At 37.0% G+C, this 25,992-nt stretch overlaps 1 protein-coding gene across 4 annotated transcripts in view; it reads right to left on the minus strand.

The window, feature by feature from the left end:
- ZNF710 (zinc finger protein 710) overlaps window positions 1–24,805 on the minus strand; it is a 126,827-nt gene extending 102,022 nt beyond the window's left edge. For 3 of the 4 annotated variants that reach the window (XM_074234080.1, XM_074234076.1, XM_074234074.1), the window contains exon 1: window positions 24,502–24,805. The gene's annotated coding sequence lies outside the window, so the exon portion shown is untranslated. The remainder of the gene's footprint in view (window positions 1–24,501) is intronic. The other variant, XM_074234078.1, reaches the window with a different exon arrangement.
- Between the last annotated feature and the right edge of the window lie 1,187 nt (window positions 24,806–25,992).

A 25,992-nucleotide genomic window follows, 5' to 3' on the forward strand; every position in this document is an offset into this window, starting at 1 on the left:
TAAAATAATATAATAAAATAATATCACTTCATCTGGAGGAACAAATGGTCAAGAATATCAAGGGTACAGGAGTTAGATATAAAGGGTGATACCATAAGCCAATTAGGAGAACAAGAAAAGTCTATCTGACAGATGTACGGAGAGGGGAGGAGTTTATAATCAAAAAAGAGATAGAGAACTTTATAATGGATAATTTTGACCACATTAAATTAAAAAAGTTTTGCACAAATAAAACCAATGCAACCAATATTAAAGGAATACAAAAAGCTGGGAAATAATTTTCCCAGTTAGTGTTTCTGATAAAGGACTAATTTCTAAAATATATAGAGAGAACTGAATCAAATTTATATGAGTACAAGTCATTCGCCATTTGATAAATGATAAAAGGCAATTTTCAGATGAAGAGAATAATGCTCCAAATCATTATAGATTAAAGTTTAAAAGTTAAATATTAATGAAAACTCTGAGGAACCACTTCACAGTAGTATATTGGGTTAATGACAAATAAGGAAAATGATCAATATTGAAGAGGAAATGTAAAAACTGGGACACTAATACATTGCTGGTGGAGTGTGAATTGATCCAACTATTTTGGAGAGCAATATGAAATTACACCAAGGATAATCAAACTGTGTATAACATTTGATCCAGCAATACTAGGATTATGTCCTCAAGAGATCATAAAAAAGAGGAAAAGATCCACATATACAAAAAATATTTTTAAGCAACTCTTTTTGTAGTGGCAAAAAATTGGAAACTGAGGCATACATTTCAATTGGGTAGTGACTAAAGAAGTTATAGTATATGAATGTGATGGAGTACAATTGTTCTTTAAGAAATCATGAACAAGCAGACTTCAAGAAAGCCTGGAAAGAGCAGTTTCCTCTTATGGAAAGAGGGACTTCTTATGGAAAAATGCCATCCAGATTCAGAGAAAAAACTATGAAGTCTGAATGTAGTACAAAGCATACTTTGTTCACTTTTTAAAACTTCTTTTATGTTTTTCTTTTTTTCTCATGGTTTTTGGTTCTAATTCTTCTTACACAACTTCATAAATATGAAAATATGTTAAAAATGTTTGTACCTATACAGCCTATATCAAACTTCTTGCTTCCATGGGAATTAGGAAAAGGAAGGAAGGGTAGAAGAGAATGTGAAATTCAGAAACTTGCAAAAGAATGAAAGTTGAAAATTATCTTTGCCTGTAACTGGGGAAAAAAACCACTTAGGCTAGTTTGTCATTTTCTTCTCCAGCTTATTTTACAGATGAGGAAACTGAGACTCACTGGGTGAAATGACTTGCCCAAGGTCATACAGCTAGGTCACATTTAAATTCAAGTCTTCCTGACTCCAAGCCCAGGAACTCTATCCTCTGCTTAGTTTTTGTCTTTTCTTAGAAGATAAAAGTAACATTACTATGTTAGAGACAAGTTACAGTATGTCCCATTGTGACCAATCAGAACAATACAAGCTTGGAATGTTCTAGTACAGGCTGGACATGTGAAAACCTGGGGTGGGTAAGCTAAACTTACTCATCTCATGCTTCCTTTGAGATATTTCAATCTTGTCTTGCTTATAGAGCATGTCCTTTGTGAGTTCTCTACAAAATAGTCTTTTTGGCAAGCTTAAGTTTGGCATTCTGCATGAGAACAATGTAGCCAGCTCATCCAAGTTGCACTCTTTGTAGTAAAGTTTGAATAATTGGTGGTTTAGCTCCAGTAAGGATCACAGTGTCTGATATCTTACCCTTCCAGGTGATCTTCAGAATCTTCCTAAGACAATTAAAATGGAAGCAATTCAGCTTCCTGGCATGGTTCTGGTAAACTCAGCAGGTTTCATAGGCATACAACAATGAGGTCAGGGCAATGGCTCTGTAGACTTTCAGATTGGTAGTCAGTCTAACACCTCTTCTCTCCCAAACTTCCCTTCAGAACCTCCCAAATTCTGAACTAAGCTCTGGCAATGCATGTGTCAACCTCATTATCAATATATATCTCCATAGAAAGTATATTGCCGGGGTGGCTAGGTGGCATAGTGGATAAAGCACCGGCCTTGGAGTCAGGAGTACCTAGGTTCAAATCCAGCCTCAGACACTTAATAATTACCTAGCTATGTGGCCTTGGGGAAGCCACTTAATCCCATTTGCCTTGCAAAAAAAAAAAAGTATATTGCCAAGGTAAGTGAACTTATCCATTGTATATTCAAAGTTCTTCATTTGCTGGAAATAGTTCTAACTATGGATGATCTTACTGGCTGGTGGAGCTCCTGTGTGTTTCTTAGTGTTAATTGTGATGCCAAAATTAATATAAATAGCAGAGAATAAGTCCATACTTTGTTGCACCTCAGCTTCAGAAGCTACATTGAGAGCTCAATCATCTGCAAACAGAAGATCATGCCCTAACACTTCTACTTTGATCTTTGGTTTGTAGCCTTTTCAAGTTGTAGATTTTACCATTAGTGAGATAGCTGACCTTGATGTTGTGTTCATCTTCAGTGAAGGCATTTGATAACATGACTAACAATATCATGCCAAAAAGTATGGAAGCAGGACACGATCTTATTTTACTCCATTGGCAACTGGGAAATTTCAAGAGTAATGTCCATTATCCAGAATATGGGCAAGCATGCTGTCATGAAATTGATGTACAATACTGATGGAACTTCTCCAGTGAACCAAATTTTGACATAATTTTACATTATATACTGTACCACCTAGCTGTCTCATTGTATGCTCCCTCCCCTCTACCTCCATGACCACAGGTGATACACTTTGCCATATGAGACCACAATACTTGTAGAGGAGAAAATAAACTCAAAGAATACACATGATCAAATAATATGCAGAGAAGCAGAAATGTAAATAATATGTAGCAGAATACATATGAATGAGCAAACATATAGAAAATTTTTGCAAACTCACATCTTCAGCTTTACAGATAGTCTCTAGCAATGTCATCAAATGAGCTACTTTCTTCACTGAAATGGGGTCCATTGCTACCCCATTCTCTCTTTAGGGCAAAAAGTGAGTTCTCTGGCTGAGTATCTTCTCTGCATCCTTGGTTCTACTCACTGCTAATCTTTAGTTACTCTTTGCTGCCATCTGTTGGACTGCGGCTGCTATGAGACTGCTTCTCAGTATGAGGAGAGAACTATAAGCTCTTTAGACTCTCTTTTAACACTTTTATGATGTAAACCCCAGCCAGGCACACCCAGCCCTCTAGTTAGATAAACCCTTCAGCATTATAAAGTTAGTCCTTTTGGACTCCTTCTCTGCATAGGATCCCTAAATTCTTATCTGAATTGTAGTCTAAAATTCCTTTTAATTCCTATCATATCCTAGAATCAAAAGCCCAAGTCTTCAAATCATCCCAGGAATTCCACTTAGAAAAATTACAATGGAACTAGTTGACAGGCAAATCATCATGAACATTTATGAGCAAAGGCTAAATAACCACTTATTAGGTCTGTTTTGGGGGGTTCTTGAATTAGATGACCTCTGAGGTCACTTTCAACTTTGAGAGATTCTGTGATGCTTTGAGGTTAAGATCTGTTCTCTAAATCTACAAACCTGTGATCCTTCTGAATATTTATGTATCTAAAAATCTGAGCAATGGACTCAGAACTAAGTCTGCCCCAGAATACTTGTCAGGAATTGGTTTTTATGACTTTATGGCTCATTTCATTATTGAAGAGTGTCTTGGGTAATTAGATGTCCAGTCTTGGATCATTTTAGGCATATATGAGGAATCTTTTCAATATAATAAGGAATGTCATCCCACTAACCTAATAATGGCTAAGAAGTTTGACAGAGAAGTTAGAAATATTATCAGATTGGGGCAGCTAGGTGGCACAGTGGATAGAGAACCGGCCCTGGAGTCAGGAGTACCTGAGTTCAAATCTGGCTTCAGACACTTAATAATTACCTAGCTGTGTGGCCTTGGGCAAGCCACTTAACCCCATTGCCTTACAAAAAAAAATTGTAAGATTGAATATTCCATGACTCTTATGGTTTTTAAAATGCTGAATTGCCAGTGTAAGGTAAATGAAAATAAATTATCTTTGAGTATTCAGTATTAGAAACAGATGCAAATATGCTTTTGATTTTTTAAAACAATATTTTATTTTCCCACAATTATACATAAAAACAATTTTAATATTCAATTCTTTAAAAAAAATTGAATTCTAAATTCTCTTCCTCCCTGCCTCCTACCCCTTTCTCCCTCCCTGATATGGTAAGCAATCTGATATAGGTTAAAACATGTGTAGTCATATAAAACATATTTCCCACTCACAAATGGAGTGAAACAAGATTGTGTTCTTGCTCACATGATTTTTAGCATCATATTGTCAGCTATGCTATCAAACACCTTCACTGAGGATGAACACAATATCAAGGTCAGCTATCTCACTGATGGTAAATTCTTCAACTTGAAAAGGCCACAAACTGAAATCAAAGCGGAGGGAGTGTTAGGGCAGAAGATTGTGCTCTCAATATAGCTTCTGAAGCTGGGGTACAACAAAGGACTGATTCTTTACTGCTTATACTAATTTTGGCATCACACCTAACAGGAGAAACACACAGGTGCTCCACCACCAGTACCAGACCATGCCTAGTTGGAATCCTCTCCAGTAAATGGACAACTTTTGAATTTCATGGCTAAGTTCACTTACCTTGGCAGTATAATTTCAAAGGAGGTACATTTGATAATGAGGCAGACACATGCATTACCAGAGCTAGCTTAGTATTTGGGAGGCTCTAAAAGAAAGTATGGGAGAGAAGAGTTGTAGACTGATTACCAAACTCAAAGTCTACAGAGCCATTGTGCTGACCTCATGCTTGTGAAACCTGAAGTCTATCAGTTCTGTGCCAGAAACTGAATTGCTTTCTTTTAAATTGTCTTAGGAAGATTCTGAAGATCACCTGACAGTCTAAGATATCCGACACTGTGGTCCTTTCTGGAGCTAAATTGCTAAGTATTCAAACTTTACTACAGAGTGCAACTCGGATGTGCTAACCACATTATCTGAATGCAGAGTGCCAAACTTACACTTTCCGAAAACATTATGGAGAATACCATCTGTATCCAGAGTAAGAACCGTGAAGTTTGAACAAAGAACAAGGACTATTATCTTTAATTTAGAAAAGAAAAACTGGTATCTTATTGTCTGATCTTGCTATCTCTTAGACTTTATGTTTCTTCCTTAAGGATATGATTTCTCTCTCATCCCATTCAATTTGGATCAATGTATACCATGGAAACAAAGTAAAGACTGGCAAATTGCCTTCTGTGGAGAGGGGGGGGGGGGAGGGAAGTAAGATTAGAGGAAAAATTGTAAAACTCAAAATAAATAAAATCTTAAAAAAAAAAAAAGAATCTTTGGATTGGGATGGGAAACACTGGCACAAAACTGCCCAACCTGGTGGTCCCTCATCAGAGAAAATGTTGTGCTTTATAAGCAAAGCAGAATGGAAGAAGCTCAAAGGAAATGTGAGATGTGAAAATTTAGAAAACCCACCCCAGGTGTTCACTTGTATCCAACCTGTGGTAAAACATTCCAAGATGATATCGGTCTGATCAGCTACAGTTGGACACATTGTAACATCTCTAATGTAGATATGTCATTTTGGTCCTCTTCAATAACAAATGACAAGAACCATAAGAACCAATTTCCATATTATGCATTTTGTGAAAGAAAACTGAAGGAAAAAAATTAGGTGAAAAATGGGATACTTTGGTCTGCATTCTGATTCTTATCAGTTCCTTCTCTTGTAGGCAGTTAACTTTTTTAATCATGAATCCTTTGGATTATGTTGGATCACTGTATTGCTAAGAATTGCTAAGTCATTCAGAGTTTATTATTGTATATTAACATTTTATTTGTTTTCCAATTATATACACTAGTAGTATCTACCTATCATTTTTTGTAAGGCTTTGAATTTTACAATTCCCCCTTTCCCTCCCCCCCACAGCAGGCTGTCTGATAGTCTTTACATTGTTTCCATGCTACACATTGATTGAAATTCAATGTGTTGTAAGAGTAAACATAAGAATAAACATACCCCCCCAAGAAGATGAGAAACCTCAAGAATAGAGAGAGAAAAAAAATGTACTTCAGTCTGTGTTCAGATTCCAATGGCTCTCTCTCTGAGGTGAGTTGCTTTTTTTTTATCATAAGTTCACCAGAGAAGTTGCTTCAATATTTTTCCCCACAGTTGCTATTACTAGCTGTACCTCAACTCTATTTCTCCCCTCTCTCATTTATTCTATTCTCTGTCCTTTCATCCTGGCCCTGTCCAAAAGTGTGTTGTATCTGAGCACCCTCTCCCACAATCTTCCTTCTCTTCTATTGCCTATTCCCCCCTTCCCTCCCCCCATTTTCCCTTATCCCATCCCTTTCTTCTCATTTTTCCTCCAGGGTAAGATAGATTTCCTCACCCCATTAAGTGGTGTATGTTATTTCCTCTCTGAACCATTCTGATGAGAATGAAGGCTCACTCATTCACCCTTGCCTTCCCCCTTTCCACTCCATTGAAAAAACTTTTTCTTGACTCTTATGTGAAATTTTTTAGCTTCTTCTTCATCTCCTTTCCCTTCCTCCCAGTACTTTCTTTTATCACCCATGGACTCCATCTTTTTTACTATATCATACCATTATATTCTGCTCCTTCCTATGTCCTGTCTATATATTCTCCTTCTAACAGCTCTTATAAATGAGAAAGTTCATATGAATTATCAATATCATTTTCCCATGAAGGAAGACAAACAGTTCAACATCATTAAGGTCCTCATAGTTAGTCCTTCTCTTCCACTCCCTCTATGGTTCACCAGAGCCCTGTACTTGGAGATCAAACTTTCTGTTCAGCTCTGGATGCTTCAATAGGAAGGTATGAAAGTCCCCTGTTTCAATGAAAGTCCATCTTTTCCCCTGATCGAGGATGTTCAGTTTTTCTGGGCAGTTGATTCTCATTTGTAAACCAAGACTTTTTGCCTTCCAGAATACCATATTGCAATCCCTATGAGCCCTTAATGAAGATGCTGCCAGATCCTATGTAATCCTGACTATGGAGCCTCCGTAGTTGAATTGTTTGTTTCTGGAAGTTTTTAGAATTTTCTCTTTGATTTGGGAGTTTTAGAATTTGGCTATATAATATTCCTGGAAATTTTTCTTTGGGATCTCTTTCAGGAGATGATTGGTGAATTCTCTCGATTTCTATTTTACCTTCTGCTTCTAGGATCTCAGGGCAATTTTGCTGTATCATTTCTTGAAAAATGAAGTCTAGGCTCTTCTCCTGATCATGGCTTTCAGATAGCCCAATAATTTTAAAAGTATTTCTTCTGGAACTGTTTTCGAGGTCACTTGTTTTTCCAATGAGATATTTCACATTTTCTTCTAATTTTTGGCTTTTTTGGAAGATTTTTATTTCTTCCTGATTTTCTTGCAAAGTCATCAGCTTCCTTTAGTTCCATTCTGCATTTGAAGGAGTTATTTTCTTTAGAGAGTTTTTTTTATCTCCTTTACCAGCTGGCTAATTCTGCTTTTTAAGGCATTCTTCTCATTTGCCTTTTGTTTTGCTTTTTCCATTAGGCCTAAATTGTTTTTTGTTTGTTTGTTCGTTTGTTTTTTAAGATTTTTCAAGGCAATGGGGTTAAGTGGCTTGGCCAAGGCCACACAGCTGGGTGATTATTAAGTGTCTGAGGCAGGATTTGTACTCAGGTACTCCTGACTCTAGGGCCAGTGCTCTATCCACTGTGCCACCTAGCTGTCCCTCCTTAATTGCTTTTCAAAGTCTTTCTTGAGCTCATCTATAGTCTGAGCCCATTTTCTATTTCCCTTGGAGATTTTGGACGTGGGAGCTTTGATTTTGTCATCATCTGAGTATGTGTTTTGATCTTCCATGGGACTAAAATAACTCTCTATGGTCAGAGTTTTCTTTTTGTTAGGTCAAAAGATATTCACAGTTTTCTAACTCTTTGAGTATAACTTCAAATTTCTTTCAAGAATGACTAGATCAGTTCACAACTCTGCCAACAGTGTCCCTTTGATATTTAATGACTAAGCCTTGAAAGTAGAAACATAGCTTTTGGATTTGGTAACAGAATACAGGCAATGCCAGTGGAAGTGGAGATTGATAATTCTATAAATGGAAAGCATCATCTCTAATCCAGAGGGTTCTCTGGAGAATGTATTGATCTTGGCTGAGATCAGAACTCTAAGAGGGGAGGGGAGGGGAGGAGAAGAGAGAGCATTTACTACCATCAGACTTGAGAAGCTGCAGAAATTTAAACCTTAAGTTAATTAATCATTTAAATAATAGTTAATTAGGATGTAGACCAGTAAAGGTAATGAGTAGTTTCTTGTCAGTTGGAGTTTCATCAGCTTAGAAAATTTATAGCGAATTTACTCTTACAAAGTTAACTAAACTAATTACAATTCCAGAGGAATCATGAAATATGCTACCTATTTTCCTATGGAGAGGTAAATACCTCAAGATCAGAATGTAATATATATTTTTCAATATGTCCAATGATAGAATTTGTTTTGTTTGATTATGCATTTTTGTTCCAAGCATTCTTTTTTGATGGGGGGGGGAGTGGGAGGGGAAAAATAAACACTCGTTAACTGAATAAAAGGAAAATTTTTTTAAAATTAAAAGTACTTTCCTTTAAGTGACAACATCTATGTTATAAAGAAAAAAATTGAAAAAACTTTTTCTTACCTTTTTTTAATATAAATTATATAAATATAAATTATATAAATTATTAGCAGTGGTTGGTAGAAGTAATGGTATCTTTTCTTTTGCTATATAAATGTCAAGTTTTTCAGAGCTATTATATAAAATTATCTCATTTGATCTACATCACAGACCACCAGTAGTGTCATTATCAGCATTAAGATTTTATTGATATTTCCTGTTTCTCACATAATTTTTTATTCTGAACTTAATCACCAAAAAAGATTTTTCCAAACATACAAAAGAAGATTCTATAAAAAAACTATGAATCCCTAATTTTTTTTAAGTACATAATGAATTCTTCATGTTATTTTCAAAACTATACAATAATATTGTTTCCTATTCAAAAATACATTTCAAGTATCAAATGTCAAGAGGATTTGCTTGAGGGAGGCCTTATTTAACCTGGGAGTTCTCCAGTCAAATTGCTGAGATTTCAGGCCATGAACTTGGAAGAATCCAAAGAGCATGACCCCATGGACTATGTTACCTATGTCCACTTAGCTTGCTCTTAGGACACTGAGAATGCATAATAATTTATTGATTGAGGGGCAGCTAGGTGGCATAGTGGATAAAGCACCGGCCTTGGAGTCAGGAGTACCTGGGTTCAAATCTGATTTCAGACACTTAATAATTACCTAGCTGTATGGCCTTGGGCAAGCCACTTAACCCCATTTGACTTGCAAAAACCTAAAAAAAATAATAATTTTTTGATTGAGACTGGAGACAGATTTTTATCAAAAGAACCACCCCTTTTCTGTGGCTTATAAGAGTGAGCTAAATAAGAACTCTCTCTTAGAGATTCAGAAGACAAACCTTATGTAGCAGAATGGACCTGCTCTGAGGGTGAGTTTGGAAAACCAGGATAACTAGTGACCATGAACAACTTTCTTCTCCCAAGATAAAACACATAATAGAGGTAGATATTTTTTCTTGGGGCAGCTAGGTGGTGCAGTTGATAGAGCACTGGCCCTGGAGTCAGGAGTACCTGAGTTCAAATCTAGCCTTAGGCACTTAATAATTACCTAGCTGTGTGGCCTTGGGCAAGCCACTTAACCCCATTGCCTTGCCAAAAAAAAAACTAAAAAAAGAAAAAAAGATATTTTCTTCTGCAGACACTGATAGATCTGCAGAAGCACATGGTAGAGACCAACATGTGTGGGCCTACTTGAGTTAAGAGTCCCCATTCATGGATAATGACCCACATATTCCTATGTGGAGGAAGAGAGATTTTTGAATTTCCTAGGTAGCGTCATATTAGAATCTCAGAGACAGGAGAGACAGAGACAGTAGAGCTCCTGGATGGCATCTGAAAGTTACCTTATGGGCAGAGGTTGTTAACTATTTTTTATGTTACAGACCCCTTTGGTGAACTCAATGGAAACTTCATAATAAGACTTTTTTAATGTATAAAATAAAAATTATAGGAAGACCAGGGAAACTAATTGTATTGAAATGCAGTTATCAAATTTTTTTTTATAAGTTTATATCTCTAGTTCTTCCACATATGAGCTAAACAGGATTATTCCTCATCCTCTTTGGAGAAGCACTGCTGTCACATAAAATCGTAAAAGAAAGAAATGTTTTTAAACAGACTCCAATTTCTACTGTGCCCACAGATTGGTGAGTTACATATGTTCTCACCAGTTCATCAGATACCCTAACTGTGATTTGGCATATTTCTAAAATTTAATAAGCATCCTCAGCAGGAAAACTAGAATGTTTAAGCCAGAACTCAAGTATTAGCTAACTCATGATGGTTTTGATACTTTGGTTGATTTTGTTTGTTTACAAAGATGATTAATATCCTGAGGTTTTAGTTTTAAAGGCATAGAACTAAGTTCACTATGATTTCTTTTGACACTTAAGGCTAATAACACACTTATAAATCAAAATCACCAATCCTACCCATCAGCATGATCAAGGAAGAAATAATCCCAGCAACTATAATAATTTTAGAGCCGTCTAAGACTAGTAAAGCTTGACACTCAGTTACCATTGAATGGACATAACCAATAAGGTGGAAGACTAGACTTTTTTTCCAATCTTCATGACCTCTCAAATCACTCTAAGATAAGAATTTGAACTCAGGTCCAGGACCTGTATTCTATCCATTGCACCAATTAGTTGCTTCAACATTAGACTAGAGAAAAAGCAATTTAAGCAGTCTCTATGGTCTGTCATACCAAAGGGGATAACAATTCAATGAATTAACATCAGAAAAGGCAAATTTCTAATCCTTTACTTGGCACCTTCTTCCCCAATGCTGCCACAGGCATGCAAATTAATGGCTTGAAACACAATTCTACTCTGCCTTCTCCTCCCAACCTCCCTCTTCTGTTCTCTTCTCTAGGTGGGACAGTCACATGGGTGGACTCTGTTGTGACAAGGACTGAGAAACTGAGGAACAGAAGGAACTGGGATAGGGCAAATATGTGGGAGTATTCAGCAAGAGGGAAGGCCTTGAGGGAGGCCTTATTTAACCTGGGAGTTCTCCAGTCAAATTGCTGAGATTTCAGGCCATGAACTTGGAAGAATCCAAAGAGCATGACCCCATGGACTATGTTACCTATGTCCACTTAGCTTGCTCTTAGGACACTGAGAATGCATAATAATTTATTGATTGAGGCCAGCACCCTATTGATGTCGGTTCTGTACCCCCAGAAGTCACTTGAGGCAGACATTGAGGACAGAGAACTAAGAATTGCACAGCAGGGGAGAAGTCAGAAATGCCTTCAGTGTCTAAATCCTAAGGCAGGGGTGGGGAATGTGCTTAAGGCTCTCTACAAGTGAGACTCAAGATTCAATAAATCTAGAAGTTTTTTAGGGGTGAATTAATTAAATATTTGACCAAATAGGTCAGGTTAATTTTTAAGTTGATAATTTCATATAGCCCTCAAATGATGTTATAAATAACCAAAATGACCTTGGAAGAAAAAAAGGTTCCCCAACCCTGCCCTAGGGAAACCTCAAAAAAAAAAAACTGGGAAAACTCAAAGAAGAATGATTCAGAAAGTGAGTGATATGGTACTCCAAGAAAAAAAAAAGACTAAAATTAACAAATGCTCAGGAGGAAGAAAACTCAATTAAACCAACAGGGAAGATATTGATAATGGAAGGGATTATGGCCTTCAGATCAGGTTAGGCTAAAAGTATAGAAATCTGTGAATAAAATATAAGACAAAGGAAAATGAATCAACACTTGATGACGCAGAGAACCCTGAGGATTCCCAAGAAAACATGGATCCACAACAGAATGTTTCTGAACAGTTTAAAAGAGAAATAAAAATTATGAAAACAGAATTTATGGTATTCATAGAAGAAATAATTGCAGAACAGAAAAAGCTGAATCCATACCAGCAAACCTCATCAAAGAAACAAAAAAAGAAAATAACAAATTGGGAATGCAAATACACAGAAATAAAGGATAATTTTGAAGAATAGAAGCAAAAAAAAAGCAATAATAGCAAAATACAATATAATCTTCAAAGCAGAGGGTAAATAGAAATTGAGGGAATCCACCAATCACCTCCTGAAAGAGATCCTAAAATCAAAACTCCCAGGAAAATTATAGCCAAATTCCAGAACTCCCAAGTCAAAGAGAAAATATTACAAGCAGTCAGGAAGAAACTATTCAAATATCATGGAGCTATAGTCAGGATTGCACAGGATTTAGTAGCATCTATATTAAAGGCTCTTAGGGCTTGGAATTTGATATCCTGCAAGGCAAAAAGAGTCTGGATTACAACCAAGAATCAACTATCCAGAAAAACTGAACATTCTCTTTAAGGGGAAAAGTCAATGAAATAGTGGACTTTCAAACTTTCCTCTTGGAATGAACAGAGCTGAAGAGAAAGTTTGATCTTCAATGAGAGGACTCAGAAGCATAGAGAGGCTGAATAGGAAGGGCAAATAATGAGGGACTTAATGATGTTGAACTGTTTGTATTCCTGCATGGGAAAACGATACTGATAACTCATATGAACTTTTTCCATTTATTAGAGCAGTTAGAAGGAGCATATATAGACAAGGCACAGGAAGGAGCTGAATATGAAGGTATAATATATTATAAAGATGGAATTAATGGAAGAGAAAGAATGTTGTGGGAGAAAGGGAAAGGAGAGGTAGAATGAGCTAAGATATTTCATATAAAAGAGGCAAGAAAAATTTTTTTCAATAGAGTGGAAGGGGGTTAGTGAGGGGGAATGAGTGAGCCTTCATTCTCATTGTAAGTGGCTCAGAGAGAAAATAACATATACACTCAACAGAGTATAGATATCTATCTTACCCTAGAGGAAAAAGGACAGGAAAGAGGAGAATCAGGGGAGTGGAGGGGGGTGGTATAGGTGATAGAAGAGAAGAAAGACTGTAGGAGAGGATAGTTAGATACAACATACTTTTAAGGAAGGATAGGGTGAAAAGAGAGGGAGAATAGAATAAATGGGAATGGGGAGGAGTAAGATGGAGGAAAATACAGCTAGCAATAGCAGCTGTGGGAAAAACTATTGAAGCAACTTCTCTGATACACTTATGATAAAGAATGTAATCCATCCCAGAGACAGAGCTGATGGTATCAGAACACAGACTAAAGTACAAAAAAAAATATGATTTTGGTAATTAAGGATTTCCCATAATTAAGGATCTCACAGAAGAACATTATAAGACAAAAAAAAATGAACACTATAATCCAAGAAAACTTTCCAGCTTCTGAACTCAGTCACTATTGAATAAACTATTTATGGGAGGTTAAATCTATGGGATGTTAAATTCTTTTCATTCCGGCTGATTGATTGCAATCTACTAAGCATTTATTAAGCTCTAGCTTTATGGATGGCACTGTTCTAGGTGCTTAGGACTACAAAGACAAAACAAACATCAGTCTGCCTTTAAGGAGCTTACATGGAGAAGATTTGTATGGGGGGAGGGGGAGAGAGCAATGATTACTGTATTGTTTTTTTGAAGACAATTTGAGTTAAGTGACTTACCCAGTGTCATCTCTACTAAGAGTTTTGAGAATGGAATTGATTCCTGGGACAATGTACCACCTACCTGCCTCAGGTGTTACAGTATATAAACAGATAGGCTGATTGTCATTGCTTGTCTTTGTTCTTAAAGAGGACCAGAATATCAGGGAGGTATTGCAAAATGACTTGCAAACAAATTGGATTTAAGTGAGGGAGGGCTGTGCAAAGTCACCAGCCTTACTTTCTCCTCCAGAATCATCTGAGCCCACTGGCAAAATATAGATTAGTATTATTAGCAATGACCTTGAAACACTGGGAGATTTTGGCCTTTTAAAGCTAAGATCTTTCCCAGGTCTCAGTATTTTTTAAAATTTTTTTATTTATTTTTATTAAAGACAATGGGGTTAAGTGACTTGCCCAAGTTCACACAGCCCCGCAATTATTAAATGTTTGAGGTTGAATTTGAACTCAAGTGCTCCTGACTCTGGGGCCAGTACTCTATCCACTGTGCCACCTAGCTGCCCCCAAAAGACTTCAGTATTTAAGGCTGGGTTAAAAATGAGGCAAAAGGGGCCAAGGAGATATAGACCCAGAACAAATTGGAAACTGAATAACCTCATTTTAAAAAATGAGTGGACCAAAAAACAAATTATAGAAAGAATTAACCATTTTATCCTAGGTAATGATAATAATGAAACAACATACTAAAACCTATGGGATTCATTCAAAGCAACTCTCAGAGGATATATTATAGCTCTAAATGCTTACATGAATAAATTGGAGAAAGAGGAAATCAATGAACTAAACATGCAACTAAAAAAATTAGAGAAAGAACAAATCAACACCCCCCAATTAAATACCAAATTAGAAATTCTAAAAATTAAAGGAGAAATTAATAAATTAATAAAATATTAAATAAATATTAAATAATATCAAACACCAAATAATTAATAATTAATTAAATAATATTAAATAATAAAAATGTTTAAAATAAAATATTAAATAAAATATTAATAAATTAATGAAAACTATTGAATTACTAAATAAAACCAAGAGTTGGTATTATGAAAAAAACTCAATAAAATTGATAAACCTCTGGTCAATTTGATTAAAAAAAAGAAAGAAGAAAACCAAATTGCTAGTATCATAAATGAAAAAGGTGAACTCACCACTAATGAGGAGGAAATTAAAGTAATAATTTGAAATTATTTTGCCCAACTCTATGCCAATAAATTTGATAATCTAAGTGAAATGGGTGAATATTTACAAAAATATAAGTTGCCCAGGTTAAATAAAGAAGAGATTAAATACCTAAACAACCCTATCTCAGAAAAAGAAATTCAACAAGCCATTATTGAACTCCCTAAAAAAAATCTCCAGGGCCTGATGGATACACAAGTGAATTCTACCAAACATTTAAGGAACAATTCGTTCCAGTTCTATATAAACTCTTTGGAAGAATAGGGAAAGATGGAACTCTGCCTAACTCTTTCTATGAAACCAATATGGTACTGTTACGTAAACCAGGAAGAGTTAAAACAGAGAAAGAAAATTATAGACCTATTTCCCTGATGAATACAGATGCAAAAATCCTAAATAAAATCTTAGCAAAACGATTACAAGTCATCACTAGGATAATACATTATGATCAAGTAGGATTTATTCCAGGAATGCAGGGTTGGTTCAATATTAGGAAAACTGTTAGTATACTCAATTATGTCAACAATAAACCTATCAGAAATCATATGATCATATCAATAGATGCTGAAAAAGCTTTTGACAAAATACAGCATCCATTCCTATTAAAAACACTAGACAGTGTAGGAATAAATGGACTGTTCCTTAAAATAATTAGCAGTATCTATTTAAAACCATCAACAAGCATTATATTCAATGGGGAGAGGCTAGAGGCATTCCCAATAAGATCAGGGGTGAAACAAGGTTGCCCATTATCACTACTATTCAATGTTGTATTAGAAATGTTAGCATCAGCAATTAGAAAAGAAAAAGAAATTGAAGGAATTAGAATTGGGAGGGAAGAGACAAAACTCTCATTCTTTGCAGATGACATGATGGTCTACCTAGAGAATCCCAAGAAATCATCCAAAAAACTACTGGAAACAATTAGTAATTTTAGCAAAGTTGCAGGTTATAAAATAAACCCTCATAAATCCTCAACTTTTCTATATATGTCTAGCAAGAAACAGCAGGAAGAGCTAATATAATAAAAATGACAATTCTACCAAAACTAAACTATCTGTTTAGTGTCCTACCAATCAAAATTCCAAAAAATTACTTTAACGAGTTAGAAAAAAATTGTAAGTAAATTCATATGGAGAAATAAAAAGTCAAGAATTGCCAGGAGCTTAATGAAAAAAAGTGCAAAAGAAGGTGGCTTAGCCCTACCCAATCTAATATTATAAAGCATCAGTCATGAAAACTGTTTGGTATTGGCTAAGAAATAGAGTGGTGGACCAGTGGAATAGATTAAGTGCAATAGCAGGAGATGATTATAGTAATCTATTGTTTGATAAACCCAAAGAGCCCAGCCATTGGGATAAAAACTCCCTCTTTGATTGCTGGGATAACTGGAAGTTAGTATGGAAGGAACTTAATTAGACCAACACCTCACACCCTTTACCAAGATAAGATCCAAATGGTTACAGGACATAGACATAAAAAAACAATACTATAAGCAAATTGGAAGATCAAGGACTAGTCTACCTGTCAGATCTATGGGAAGGGGAGCAGTTTATGACTAAGGAAGAGTTGGAGAACATCACCAAAAACCAATTAGATGATTTCGATTACATTAAATTAAAAAGCTTTTGCACAGATAAAACCAATGTAACCAAGATCAAAAGAAATGTAGTAAATTGGGAAACAATCTTTACAACTAATGATTCTGACAAAGGACTCATTTATAAAATATACAGAGAACTGAGTCATATTTTTAAAACAAAAAGCCATTCCCCAATTGACAAATGCTCCAAGGATGTGCAAAGGCAATTTACAGATGAGGAGATCAAAGTAATCCACAGCCATATGAAAAATGCTCTAAATCATTGATTATTAGAGAAATGCAAATTAAAGCTTCTCTGAGGTACCACCTCACACCTCTCAGATTGGCCAATATGACCAGGAAGGATAATGATCATTGTTGGAAGGGTTGTGGGAAATCTGGGACACTATTACACTGTTGGTGGAGCTGTGAACTCATCCAACCCTTCTGGAGAGCTATTTGGAACTATGCCCAAAGGGCAACAAAAATGTGCATACCCTTTGACCCAGCAATACCACTACTGGGTCTATACCCTGAAGAGATAATGAAAAAGGGTAAAAACATTACTTGTACAAAAATATTTATAGCAGCCCTGTTTGTGGTGGCAAAGAATTGGAAATCAAGTAAATGTCCTTCAATTGGGGAATGGCTTAGCAAACTGTGGTATATGTATGTCATGGAATGCTATTGTTCTATTAGAAACCAGGAGGGACAGGATTTCAGGGAAGCCTGGAGGGATTTGCATGAACTGATGCTGAGTGAGATGAGCAGAACCAGAAAAACACTGTACACCCTAACAGCAACATGGGAGTGATGTTCAACCTTGAAGGACTTGCTCATTCCATCAGTGCAACAATCGGGAACAATTTTGGGCTGTCTGCAAAGGAAAATACCATCTGTATCCAGATAAGGAGCTGTGGAGTTTGAACAAATTGCAAGGACTATTCCCTTTAATTTAGAAAAAAACAGATATCTTATTGTCTGATCTTGTTACCTCAGACTTCTATTCTTTAAGGATATGATTTCTCTCCCATCACACCCAATTTGGATCAAGGTACAACATGGAAACGAAGTAAAGACTGACAGAGTGCTTTCCGTGGGGGGTGCAGGGAGGGAAGCAAGACTGGGGGGAAAATTGTAAAACTCAAATATCTTTAATAAAAATAAATTTTAAAAAAATGAGGCAAAGGATGGCCTCTTTCGCCTAGTTAAAAAAAAATCAGTTTGGGAAGAGAAGGCCCTCAGGATTTCTGATCAAAATAGAAAAAAATTGCTATTTTGCATCCATTTTGAGGGGGACCAAAAAATGATGCCCCTGGGCTTGGGCTGGGACCTATTGTTGGCCAATCAATGAGAGCCAAAGTAACTTGGGTTTAAAGTTTGGTCCTTGAGTAAGAAATCTAGCCTATAATTCCCTAGATAACTTGAAAGGTTTCAGCAATCAAAATTTTATATTCCTACTCTGGAGGATAGGGGTGATACATAATAATCTGAAGAAGAGGAATAAAGTGAACAACCACAAGGATCATAAAAGACTTCTCCATAGGAGATGGATGAATACTGGAGGTGCTGAATGGAGCCTCCACATAGATTGGAAAATTCCTGAAGTAAAAACCTACATAGATTCTCAGCCAAGGTGAGGCTCCTCATCATTGATAGAAACATATAGGACTGATAACATGCTTGTAAAATATGAAATACCACCAAATTTGATCCCCTACTCACCAGCATGATAAGGCAGGAAATAATCCTGGCAACTGTACAGATTTTAAAACATACTACAAAATAACTTTCCACATTCCAGTTATAATTATGTGGCCAGTTAATTTTAGCTTTTCCTCCTGACAGTTGCCACTCTAATTTACTTCCCAGTCATCCCAAATCACCACTTTATATTCCAATTGCTTATTCCTAGTGTCTTGAACAGTGAGTATCCCCAAGGTTTTTTCCTGGATTCTCTTTTCTCTCTATACTATCTCACAGGGTGACCTCATCATCTTCCAAGGATTCATTTATCATCTTTATAATGATTCCAAGATCTATATATTCAGCCTTAATCTCTCTCCTGAGGTCATTTCTAACTACCTGAGGTAGCTGAGCTATGGGTTTTGGAAAGAAATAAGAGAAAGAGAGCCAGGTGAGACTTCTTTATGGAATAGCTATTTTGGTCTAGGTACCTTGGTTACCTGAGTAGTTAACTCTGTGTGTGTGTGTGTGTGTGTGTGTGTGTGTGTGTGTGTGTGTGTGTGTATGTGTTTATGTTCTGAACTTTTGTGGTCTTATCACCCAAGTTCTTGGGACAGTTAAATGGCACAGCGGATAGAGTGTTGACTCAAATCTGGCCTTAGACACTTTCTAGTTGTGTGGTCCTGGAAAAACAAAATCACTTAAACCTGCTTGTCTCAGTTTCCCCATCTGTAAAAAATGGGTTGGAAAAGGAAATGGCAAACTAATCTGGGACTTTGTCAAGATAATGACACAATTGAACAACAACAACCTAATTCTACTTGTTTGGCCTAATCTGCACTCTGATCCTTTGATCTCACCTTGAAAATCAAATTAACACTTATTATATGTATAACATGTTCACATATATGTATCTCTCTGTGTATAAATATGTAGCCAATGGGTTACTTGAGTTCAGATCTGCCTATGAGGAATCATTCAGACTAGGGAAAGCAAGGATAGAAAGAAAACAAAAATTTATTTTAGTTTTTTTTTTTTTGCAAGGCAAACCAGGTTAAGTGTCTTGCCCAAGGCCACACAGCTAGTGTCTGAGACTGGATTTGAACCCAGGTACTCCTTACTCCAGGGCGGGTGCTTTATCCACTGCACCACCTAGCCGCCCCCAAAACAAAAATTTATTAAAAGAAATTATAACACATAGGACAGGATGGGTAGAGAGAGGGGGAGAGAGAGGGAGAGAGAGAGAGAGAGAGAGAGAGAGAGAGAGAGAGAGAGAGAGAGAGAGAGAGAGAGAGAAACAGCTAAGCAGTGTTGGCTGGGCCAGCAGGTCAGAGGGCTGGCTCTGAATGGGAGTGCAACCCAGGTTTTTTATGTCTTGCCTGTCATCTAGAGGGCAAAAGGTGAACTCCCTTCCCCTTACTGGATCTGGAATTAGGTAGAAGTCTATGGAGATCAGGATACAAATTTTACATTAAACAATGAATCATTGGTAGTCTGATTTACATCAAGAATGGGGATCTTCACCCAATTTGACAAGATTAGCAGCCTTTAAGATTACAAATTTTGTTTCCTGTTACAATCATAATTCTCTATATTTTTTCTATGGTAGTCAATTTACATCTCCACCCAAATTTTTTTAAAATTTTATTTATTCATTCATTCATTTATTTATTTATTTTGGTTTTTGCAAGGCAATGGAGTTAAGTGGCTTGCCCAAGGCCACACAGCTAGGTAATTATTAAGTGTCTGAGGCCACATTTGAACTCAGGTCCTCCTGACTCCAGGGCCTGTGGTCTATCCATTGTGCCACCTAGCTGTCCCTCCACCCAATTTCTACAATCACAATTACCTTCATCTTTCCCCTGCATCACACACACACACATACACACACACACACACACACACACACATATATACATATATATGTATGTATGTGTATATATATATATATACACATATACCAAGAATTGTAAGTACTGGGAAAACAAAGAAGTAGTATAATAGTCTTTGGCCTCAAGCAAATAGTCAACAAGTATTAACTATGAGCTAGACACTGGACTAAGAGTTTGTAATACAAAGAAAAAGGGAAAAATAAAAGTTTCTTCATGCAAAGAATTTACATTCTTATGAGGAAGACAGTATGTATATAAATAGGTGCCAATGAGAGACATAGAGAATAAAATCACTTTAGAAGGGAAGGTTCAAGTAGGTAGGGGAAGACTCTGAAAAGTTTCCAGCAGCTCTGCTTAGAGTGATTTTTTTTTTTTTTTTTTACTAAGTCTCCCTATCTTGCCCAGGTCAGAAGTGCAGGGACCACTCATGAACCCAGGCCTACTCTAATCCCTACAGAGGCTTTGGACAGCTCAAGTTCTGGCCTAGACCAGTTTAACCCCCTCCTTAGTTAACTTGGTACTCCTCCCCAGGGGTTCATCATCTTAATGCCCAACTTAATTAATGCTGACACCTAATCAGCTTAGCCTGCTATAGCTCAGAAGAAATCTGAGCTCAAGAAATCTGCCAACTTCAGCCTTCCTGTAGCAAGGATTACATGCATGTACCATCATACTGGGCTTGAGTTGAGTCTTGAAGGAAGACAGAGATTTTGAGAGGCAGAGATTTGAAGGGAAAGGATTCCAGTCACAGAGTGACTATTAAGGTTGTGGGTCTTGGTAAATGGGAAAATAGGGATGCTTTGACAATAACAAGGCAGTTTGGAAGAGAGCTGTATTTTGGGGAAAAGAGAATGAATTCTATTTGGAAATATTGAGTTTGAAATGTTCACAGGATATCTGGATGTTGATCAGGGGGTTGGAAGTGACCTTAGAAAAGAGATTAGGGCTAGATATACAGATCTTGGAAACATTTTAATTTTATTTAATTTTATTTATTTTGAGTTTTACAATTTTTCCCCCAATCTTACTTCCCCCCCCCCCCCCCAGAAAGCAATTTGTCAGTCTTTACATTGTTGGAAACATTTTTAAAGATGATTAATGAATCCTTGGGAGGTGATGATGTCAACCAATGCAATAATATATAGAGAAAAGAGGGCCCAGGAAAAATCCTTGGAGAGTACCTACTGTTGGTGTTAGCAAAGGACATTTGAGAAGGAATTGTCAGCCAGATATGAGGAGAATGGTGAGTGGGAGAAGAAGATGAAGAGATAAAGAGAGACTGTGGGAGAGAGAGGGGGAGGAGGAGAGAGACTGAGGGAGGGAAGGAGGGGTCTTAAATACCCTGAGGGGAAAAAAATATCCAGGAGGAAAAGGTGATTTAAGCTGCCAAATGACACAGAAAGATAAACAAAAGATGTGCACTCAGACAGGGCCATTAATAGATTGGTCTATTAAGAGATCACTGGTAGGGGGTGGCTAGGTGGAGCAGTGGATAAAGCACCAGCCTTGGAGTCAGGAGTACCTGGGTTCAAATTTGGTCTCAGACACTTAATAATTACCTAGCTGTGTGGCCTTGGGCAAGCCACTTAAGCCTATTTGCCTTGAAAAAACAACAAAAAAGAGAGTTCACTGGAAACTTTAGAGAGGGTAATTTTAGTTGAATGATGAGGTTGGGAGCTAGAATGCAGAGGATTCAAAAGTAAAAGTGAACTCATTCACTATGGTCTTACCTCTCCCTCCTCTCATGTACCATTTGTACTGAGGTTTCAGCTCTGTTTGCTTTCCCTGCTTTTGTTTGTAGGGGGATACACCCAATGACCTATTCTCTGATGGTTTGCCAAGAGAAGCATGTGGAATGGTATGGTTTCTCTGCAGAAGGAAGTTCCCCTCAAAGCCAGCAGCCTTAGAAAACTAGAGAATTCTGGGTAATATGTACACCTGGTATCTGAATACATACACACACACACACACACACACACACACACACATACATACACACTCTACCCCTTCTATGTCTCCACAGATATGCTGCTGAAAGAGGAGGTCTCAACAAAGTAATAATTATTTTACTCCTCTCTCTCCCACTCCAAATAGACCATCAGTTAGCAAATCCTATGAACACTCTCTCTTCGGTGACTTAAGTTCATCCTCTTCTCTATCTTTATTATCTACTGACATCACCCTTGCATTATCACCCAAGCATTTATCACCCCACTAGATTATTGTAATAAACTCTTTTTTTCACATTTAGCTCATTTATTTTCACATTACTATAATAGTCTAGTTGTAAAAGCAAACATAATCTCCTCTCTCACTGCAAAGATACAGAAACTTCAAGAAAAATAAAGTGAGAAAAAAGTATGTAAATCTGTGTTCAGATCCCTCTCTGGATCACATTATCATAAGTCCATCAGAGAAGTTGCTTCAATATTTTTTTCCCACAGTTGCTATTGCTAGTTGTATTTTCCTCCATCTTATTCCTCCCCACTCCCATTTATTCTATTCTCTCTCTCCTTTCACCCTGTCTCTCCTTAAAAGTGTGTTGAATCTGACTATCCTCTCCCACAATCTTCCCTCTCTTGTGATACCTATACCACCCCCCTTCCACTCCCCTGTCCCCTTTCTCCTATACTTTTCCTCTCCTTTTTCCTGTAAGGTAAGATAGATGTCTTTACTCTATTGGGTATATATGTTATTTTCTCTCTGAGCCACTTCCAATGAGAATGAAGGCTCACTCATTTCCCTTTACTTTCCCCCCTTCCACTCTATTGCAAATACTTTTACTTGCCTCTTTTATGTAAAAGATCTTAATCTATTCTATTTCTCCTTTCCCTTTCATCTAGTACATTCCTTTCTTACCCATTGAATCCATCTTTATAATATATTATACCTTCATATTCAGTTCTCTCCTGTGCCTTGTCTATATATACTCCTAACTGATCTAATGAATGAAGAGTTTCATATGAATTATCAGTTTCATCTTACCATGCAGGAATACAAGCAGTTCATTATCATTAAATCCATTATTATTTGACCTTTCTGTACATTCTTTCCCCCCTCCCCAGTTTTGCTGGGTAGTTGATTCTCAGTTGTAATCTGAGCTCTTTTGCCTTCTGAAATATCATATTCCATACCCTACGAGCCCTTAGTGGTAGATGCTGCCAAATCCTATGTAATCCTGACTGTAGTGCCATGGTAATTGAATTGTTTCTTTCTGGCTGTTTGTAATATTTTCTTTGGCTATAATATTTTGGGGAATTTTTATTTGGGGATCTCTTTCAGGAGGTAATCTGTGAATTTCCTCAATTTCTATTTTACCCCCTGCTTCTAGGATAGCAGGGAAATTTTCCTGGAGAATTTCTTTAAAAATGAAGCCTAGGCTCTTTTCTTCAGGTAGCCCATTAAATTTTTAATTATTTCTCTTGGATCTGTTCATCAGGTCAGTTGTTTTTCCAGTGAGATATTTTATATTTTCTTCTAGTTTTTCATTCTTTTGGTTTTGGTTTATTGTATCTTGATTTTTCACAAAGTCATAAGCTTCCCTTAGCTCCATTCTATATTTGAAGGTATTATTTTCTTCAGAGATTTTTCTTATCTCCTATTCCATCTGATCAATTCTGCTTTTTAAGATATTCTTCTCCTCATTGACCTTTAGGACTATTTTTTTTCCATTTGTTCTAAACTGGTTTTTAATATATATATATATTTTTAGGTTTTTTGCAAGGCAATGGGGTTAAGTGGCTTGCCCGAGGCCACACAGCTAGGTAATTATTAAGTGTCTGAGGCCGGAATTGAACTCAGGTACTCCTGAATCCAGAGCCGGTGCTCTATTCATTGTGCCACCTAGCTGCCCCTTAATGTTATTTTCTTTGATATTATTTTGCATCTCCTTCACCAAGCTGTTGACTTTGTTTTCATGATTTTCCCACATTGCTCTCATTTCTTTTTCTTCCCAATTTTTCCTCTACCTCTTTTACAGTATTTTCAAAATCTTTTTAGAACTCTTCCATATCCTGAGACCAATTCCTCTTTTTCTTGGAGGTTTTGGATGTAGAAGCTTTGACTTTGTCATCTTCTGAGTGTATATTTTAATCCTCCAGGGACCAAAGTCTATGGTCAGATTCTTTTTTTTTTTTTGTTCTTTGCTCATTTCCCCAGACTATGACTTGATTTAATGTACTTCCCAAACTTTTGAGTACTTTTGGGACCTTAATTCCTTCAAGGTCTTGGGAGAGGCTCTGACTGCTCTCCTATCCTATGCTCTGGTCTGTGGATGATCACAAGCACTTCCATCTTCCCTGGAACTGTGAGGAGGATCTCTGCTCTACTATGACAATATGGGGTCCCAGACTGCCACCTGGATCTGAGCATGGGCAAAGCAACAGAGTCCTGTCCCAGGGATAGCGGAGAGACCTCTACAGTCTCCCCCAACCCCCTTCTTACCGTCTGTGGGCTGAGCACTCTGGAAGCAGCTGCTGGGTGGCTTGGCAGGCCTGCTTCTGGTTTCCAGGGCAGGGCTGTACTGGGCTCCCAGCTCACTCTGGTGTGGCAGAAAGTTCCTCACCTTCTAAGCTGTTCTTGGCAATCCCTGGCCTGAGAGGTCTGGAAACCACTCAGGCTGCCATGGACCCTGGTGCCCTCAGGGACCCAGGCAGCCCTGCAGGCTCTTCCTGGAAAACTGGAGTGGTTCGCTGGGGAGCAGTGAGACCTGGACTGTGCTGTAGCCCTTTCCAACTGCATTGGAACAGACCCTTCCTGAGAATCTTATGAGCTGTCCTGGGTCAGAAAAGTGATTCATTTAGTCTTTCTGTGGGTTCCGCCACTCTAGAACTTGGTTGGAGTCATAATTTTAAGGCATTTAGAGTGTTCTATGGGAAAGCTTCTGGGAATTCTTACCTTTACAATGCCATGGCTCTGCCCTGTAATAGACTTTTTTTTTTGGTAATAAACTTTTTTTTAGGTTTTTTTTTTTGCAAGGCAAATGGGGTTAAGTGGCTTGCCCAAGGCCACATAGCTAGGTAATTATTAAGTGTCTGAGGCTGGATTTGAACTCAGGTACTCCTGACTCCAGGGCCAGGTGCTCTATCTACTGTGTCACCTAGCCACCTGATAATAAACTCTTTTTTTTTTGTAATAAACTCTTAACAAATCTTCCCACCTCTACTCTCTTACTACCATGTATCATATGACATGTCTTTTTTACACATATCAAAATTCCTCAATAATCTGTCTAGCAAACATGGTTCAAACTCCTTTGCTTAGCAATCAGGTCATTGTACACTGTGACACTACCTTGCTTTTCTAGTCTTATCTCCTATTATTCTCTTTGATGTGTTATATTTTAGCCAAATTATCTGATCCTGACCCTCATTGTGTCCCACACTTTCATACCTCTGAGACCTTATTCATATTTGTTTTTATTTCTATAATACCCTCTTTGTATTTGATGTCTGCTGTATTCCCACTCATTCTTTAAAATCTAATCCAAATGTCCTTTCTTCTAGAAGCCTTCATGGATTTCTACTTGGAAAAAAATCTTTTTCCCTTCAGTTTGGAATGCATTTATTATGTCTTCATATTTATGTGATTTGATCCTACCATGCCTTTCTATTAACCTGCAGAAGTTCCATTGAGGGGAAAGCTCTGTCTTACCTAAGCCCTATATTTCATCTAGTATCTAGCACAATAAATATTTGACTTGAATTATTGTAAGTATATCAAAGTTGTTGTTTAGTGGCTTGAACCAGTTCTTCAAAACCAACAGAAGGTTTACTAAATAAAGGAAAAAACTCAAAAATAAAACAATTTTCACAATGAAAATTTCCTCACAAAAGAAGAAAAAAGATTGATTAAAAGGAGAATAAGGGGAAAAAAAGATTGCAGCATGATGAAGGAATATTATGGCTTAAAAGAAACTGAAGAAAGGATACCAGA

This window comes from Macrotis lagotis, chromosome 4 (genome assembly GCF_037893015.1).
Source record: "Macrotis lagotis isolate mMagLag1 chromosome 4, bilby.v1.9.chrom.fasta, whole genome shotgun sequence".
NCBI lineage: Eukaryota > Metazoa > Chordata > Mammalia > Peramelemorphia > Peramelidae > Macrotis > Macrotis lagotis.